Source organism: Nerophis lumbriciformis, linkage group LG09, assembly GCF_033978685.3.
Source record: "Nerophis lumbriciformis linkage group LG09, RoL_Nlum_v2.1, whole genome shotgun sequence".
NCBI lineage: Eukaryota > Metazoa > Chordata > Actinopteri > Syngnathiformes > Syngnathidae > Nerophis > Nerophis lumbriciformis.
This window is the reverse complement of record NC_084556.2, coordinates 36,954,001-36,960,000: the sequence shown is the minus strand read 5'-3', so window position 1 is coordinate 36,960,000 and position 6,000 is coordinate 36,954,001. Positions and strand designations below refer to the sequence as shown.

Below are 6,000 nucleotides of genomic sequence, written 5' to 3'. Positions count from 1 at the left end.
GTTAAAGTACCACTGATAGTCACACACACACTAGGTGTGGTGAAATTACCCTCTGCATTTGACCCATCTCCATGTTCACCCCCTGGGAGGTGAGGGGAGCAGTGAGCAGCAGCAGTGGCAGCGCTCGGGAATCATTTTGGTGATTTAACCCCCAATTCCAACTGTTGATGCTGAGTGCCAAACAGGGAGGTAATGGGTCCCATTTTTATAGTCTTTGTTATGACTCGGCCAGGGTTTGAACTCACGACCTACCGATCTCAGGGCCGACACTCTAACCACAAGGAATTAAAGTTTTGAATCTTCAAATGATATTTGGTAGTCTTATCTGTTATAATTTTGTTATGCGTCTCGACTAAAATGACAATAAAGTTTTTGTACATTCTGGTAGCTTACAATATACAACAATAATAAATGGGTGCATTTTGTTAGTTTCTGTGGTCGAATCCAGGAAATACTGACATGCATTTATTTTAAAGCTTACATTGTACATGTTTAATTTTCTATAAGAAGACAGCTATTATGTTGCTGTTTTCTTGAACAATATGGACCAGGACTTGATGAGTTGATCAACATACCGGTACTGTGGAAAGGTTGATGACTGAGTTGACCTCCTGATTCCTGAGTGTTTTTGTGCCATATTCAAGTTGTCTTTATTTTTTTGCAATAAACCATACATGTGCCATCAACATTCATGCAAAGCGCTTTTCAGATTCAAAAGTCAACATGCTGACTGCAGCTTTTTGAAAGACCCTGGTGAGATTCAAACATGCTCTACGGCCCTTTGTCATAAACAACAATGTGTGCAAGGGGGCGGGACGGCTGACCACCGTTACCCACATGAGTCACACAGCACCTCTCAGGGCAGGGATTTGCCAAGAGAGGGACGATAGAAGACGTCTGAAACAGAAGTCTCCTGCTCCCGCTTGCTACCAGTCCCTCGCACCTGACAAACACCATTACTTTCCCCCAAAATAGCTCTCATATTAGATCCCTCAAAGCTCACAAATAATGCGACACTGCACCCTAGACTGATTGCCAGGCAATCACACGCCGTACAGTCAGTGTAGAGTCTTCAACTTACCTAACATACATTGTCATACATAACATATCTAGAGAGAACACATGCGAGGGATGACAATACAAAGGCAAATGTACACCAGCACAAAAACAATTATGATAAAGATTTTTTTTTAAATCAATGATTGTCAACTGCTGTGTAGAGATGGGTGAAACACACACATTGCCACCTTTTGCGCTAACTATATACCACAATATATTCTTTGGCATATAAATAACAATACAACCGTTTCAAAATGCTAAAGGCCTGATCTACTAAAGGTTTGCATGTATTAAAACATGTGCAAACTTGATAGCACTCAAGCTGATCTACTAAGCTTGTGCGCAGACGATTGTGTTACTTGAATGAGGAAAATAAAGAGCGCAATTTATTTTGCGTCTGTCTTTGTGTACATGCACAATTAATGGTGATTATTAAAGCACCCACAATACTGAGGAGGAGATGCAAATATAATCGATTAGCACTGGCAATGTGTTTTAAAAAAACTAAACTGTTTTGCAGACACTGTTTTGAGTCTACCTGTATATTTAAAGTCCTCATGTGTCCAGGGACGTATTTCCTGAGTTTATAAACATAATAAAAATGCAAAAAAGGACAAAAGATTTTGTGGTGATAAAAAAATCTCGATGTAATCATTATAGTATCGACTCGATACGACTCTTGTACTTGATATCGTTACAATCAATATCTGTGTAGACCCACCATTTTGTTGACATTAAAGAGCGCTAGCTTGCTGTTAGCAGTGAGCTATTGTATCCTCCTACGGTGTGTAGTGAGGCATGTTTAGCTATTCCTCGTCCTGCAGGGATGATACTGATGAACTGATGAAGCCTTTTCGGATGAGAGGCGAAACCTCTTCCAAGACAAACCAAGCAGTCCAGTTGCGATCGATTGACTGCCCTTTAGATTACAATCACTTGGATGAATGAGAACCTTCATAGACATGATGTTTGTAAGAATCTTAAGTTTATTTGTCACCATGGTGGTGAGGATTAGCTAAAACACTATGGAGTGACATTAGCCCATTGCTAGCTATGTTTTAAAGCAACGCTTACAGAGCATATCTCCACCTTTATCGTTAAGGTTAAAGCTAAAATACGTCCATTCTCCCCCTTCTGTCTTCACATTGTTTCTGCTTACAAGTGCTGTGTGACAGTGCGTGTGCATTTGTTGACTAAAATGCGCCGTGGCTTGTGCAGAGGTGGGTAGTTACGTGCTACTTTTACTCCGTTACATCTACTTGAGTAACTTTTGGGATAAATTGTACTTCTAAGAGTAGTTTTAATGCAACATACTTTTACTTTTACTTGAGTATATTTATAGAGAAGAAACGCTACTTTTACTCCGCTCCATTTATCTACATTTAGCTCGCTACTCGCTACTGATTTTTATCGATCTGTTAATGCACGCTTTGTTTGTTTTGGTTTGTCAGACAGACCTTCAAAGTAGGATCTATCGCATGCCAGCGTTTCACCAATCACATGCAGTCACTTGTGACGTTTGACTCTGTTTCACCAATCAAACAGAGCCAGGCGGTCACATGATTAACAAGCTTAAGCTTACATGAACTCAACAAAGCACATCGCGGTAAGTAACGTTAGTAGATATTTTGGCTGTCACCATAGGCTGATGTTAGCTTCCCTGCTATGACTCACTGTCAAATGTACATCGTGTGGTGACATTTATTAACGTACTGCAGCCTCATAGACACACACACACACACACACACACACACACACACACACACACACACACACACACACACACACACACACATGCATAGAAACATCAGTGTGTTTCCAGATGCAGCCCACACCTATCAGTTTATGGTTTGCGTAAAGGCTAACTTTTTATTTTCCTTTGTAATCTCTGCCTACTGAGCCTATGGTGCTGTTAAGTTATTGTGGCTCAATTTGCCTTAATTTGTTTAATGTTAATGTATTATTATTTAATATATATTATTGTTTGCTCTTGAACGCATCATAATTATACCCTCAACTCCCCCCAAAATGGATTAACTCGCTGGAATAAAAAAGACAGTATAACATACATCCATAAACGCGGATGCATATGAAAAAGTGCAATATATTTATCTGTACAGTAACCTATTTATTTATTTATATCTGCACCTTATTGCTTTTTTATCCTGCACTACCATGAGCTAATGTAACAAAATTTCGTTCTTATCTGTACTGTAAAGTTCAAATTTGAATGACAATAAAAAGGAAGTCTAAGTCTAAGTTTTAGTTGCTTAAGAGGTATTCCTGGCTCTGAATTTGCTCATTGCTATTTTTATGTTTTTGTGCATTATTTGTTGCCGTCATCATTAAACGAACAGGTTACTCATCAGTTACTCAGTACTTGAGTAGTTTTTTCACAACATACTTTTTACTTTTACTCAAGTAAATATTTGGGTGACTACTCCTTACTTTTACTTGAGTATTAAATCTCTAAAGTAACAGTACTCTTACTTGAGTACAATTTCTGGCTACTCTACCCACTTCTGGGCTTGTGTGCCAGTATTGTCACTGCGGCGCACATCATGTCGATGTATTTTTCAAAAGCAGTATAGTACCGTTTTTAAATCATTAATACCGCGGTACTTTGTTAGTACCGGTATATTGTACAACCCTAATGCAGACTATATCTGACCAATCTAAGTCTATGAGCACAAACTGATGAAGCCTACTCGGATGAGAGGCAAAACATCTTCCAACACAAACCAAAGAGTCCAGTTGTGATTGATTGAAGGCCCTGAAATTACAATGACCTGGATGAATGAGAACATTCATAGACAACCCTAATGCACATACACTCATACTGTAAAAACACATACTGTATGTACATACATACATAAACATAAATACCATCATACATATACATATATATACTTTATATATGTATATATATACAGTATATACTGTATTTACATGCATACACACATACAAATACATACACATACACACCCATATACATTTATATATGCACATACACTGAACAAAATATAAACACAACACTTTTGTTTTTGCTCTCATTTTCCATGAGTTGAACTCAAAGATCTAAAACGTATACTATACACACAAAAAACCTGTTCCTCTCAAAAATTGTTCACAGATTTGTATAAATCTGTGTTAGTGAGCATTTTGTCTTTGCCAAGATAATCGATCACACCTAACAGGTGTAGCACATCAAGATGCTGATTAAACAGCATGATTATTGCATAGGTGTGCCTTAGGCTGCCCACGATAAAAGGCCACTCTGAAATGTGCAGTTTTATCACACAACACAATGCCACAGATGTTGCAAGTTTTGAGGGAGCGTGCAGTTGGCATGCAGACAGCAGGATTGTCCACCAGAGCTTTTGCCAATGAATTAAATGTGCTCCAAAGGTGTTTCAGATAATCTGGCAGTACATCTAACCGGCCTCACAACCACAGACCACGTGTAACTACATCAGCTCAGGACCTCCACATCCAGCAGGTGCACCTCCATGATTGTCTGAGACCAGCCACCCGGACAGCTGCTACAACAATTGGTTTGCAAAACCAAAGAATTTCTGCACAAACTGTGAGAAACCGTCTCAGGGAAGCTCATCTGTATGTTCGTCGTCCTCACCGGGGTCTCGACCTGACTGCAGTTCGTCGTCGTAACCGACTTGAGTGGGTAAATGCTCACATTCAATGCTGTCTGGCACGTTGGAGAGGTATTCTCTTCACAGATGAATCCCGGTTTTCACTGTTCAAGGTAGATGGCAGACAGCCTGTGTGACGTCGTGTGGGAGAGCGGTTTTCTGATGTCAACGTTGTGAATCGAATTGTCCATGGTGGGGGTGGGGTCATGGTATGGGCAGGCGTATGTTATGGATAATGCATTTTATTGATAGCATTTGGAATGCACAGAGATACCGTGACGAGATCCTGAGGCCCATAGTTGTGTGCCATTCACCCGAGACCATCATATCATGTTGCAGCATGACAATGCACGGCCCCATGTTGCAAGGATCTGTACAGAATTCCTGGAAGCTGAAAACATCCTAGTTCTTGAATGGCTAGCATACTCACCGGACATGTCACCCATTGAGCATGTTTGGGATGTTGTGGATCGGCGTATACGACAGCGTGTTCCAGTTCCTGCCAATATCCAGCAACTTTGCACAGCCATTAAAGAGGAGTGGACCAACATTCCACACGCCACAATCAACAACCTGTTTAACTCAATGCGAAGAAAATGTGTTGCATTGCGTGAGGCAAATAGTGGTCACACCAGATACTGACTTTTTTTTCCTGACCCTCACAGATCCCCAGTAAAGAAAAACTGCACATTTCAGAGTGGCCTTTTATTGTGTGCAGCCTGAGGCACACCTATGCAATAATCATGCTGATGAAACATCATCTTGATATGCCACACCTGTGAGGTGGGATGGATTATCTTGGCAAAGAAGAAGTGCTCATTAACACAGATTTAGACAGATTTGTGAACAATATTTGAGAGGAATAGGCCATTTGTGTATATAGTAAACATCTTAGATCTTTGAGTTCAACTCATGAAAAATGATAGCAAAAACAAAAGTGTTGCATTTATATTTTTGTTCAGTACACACACACACACACACACACACACACACACACACACACACACACACACACACACATACAGATAAACAAAAAAAAAACAATTCCACAAGAGAGGGAGCACTGCAGGGCAGTTGGGAGGCACCGCCAACTGCCACATGGGGGGCAGGCGGCCTCCGCCAACCGCCAGCCGAGCCCGCACAGCCGCAGCGCAGGACGGCCGAGGTCAGACCCCGCTCCACGCCCCAGAGGAAGGAGGAAGCCCAGGGAGACCCGGCACCAGAGGGGCACGGGCAGACCGCTGCCCGACAGCGACAAGCCCCCCCCCCCCACCACCATAAGGAAACCGCT

The 6,000-nt window shown here is 41.2% G+C and overlaps 1 protein-coding gene across 5 annotated transcripts in view; it reads right to left on the bottom strand.

Moving 5' to 3' along the window:
* mark4a (MAP/microtubule affinity-regulating kinase 4a) overlaps positions 1 to 6,000 on the bottom strand; it is a 77,079-nt gene that overhangs the window by 39,452 nt on the left and 31,627 nt on the right. The window contains exon 1 of one of the 5 annotated variants that reach the window (XM_061963239.2): positions 5,140 to 5,399. The exons of the other annotated variants lie outside the window; for them this stretch is intronic. The gene's annotated coding sequence lies outside the window, so the exon portion shown is untranslated. Of the gene's footprint in view, positions 1 to 5,139; positions 5,400 to 6,000 lie in introns of those variants that run through there. 5 annotated transcript variants of the gene reach the window in all.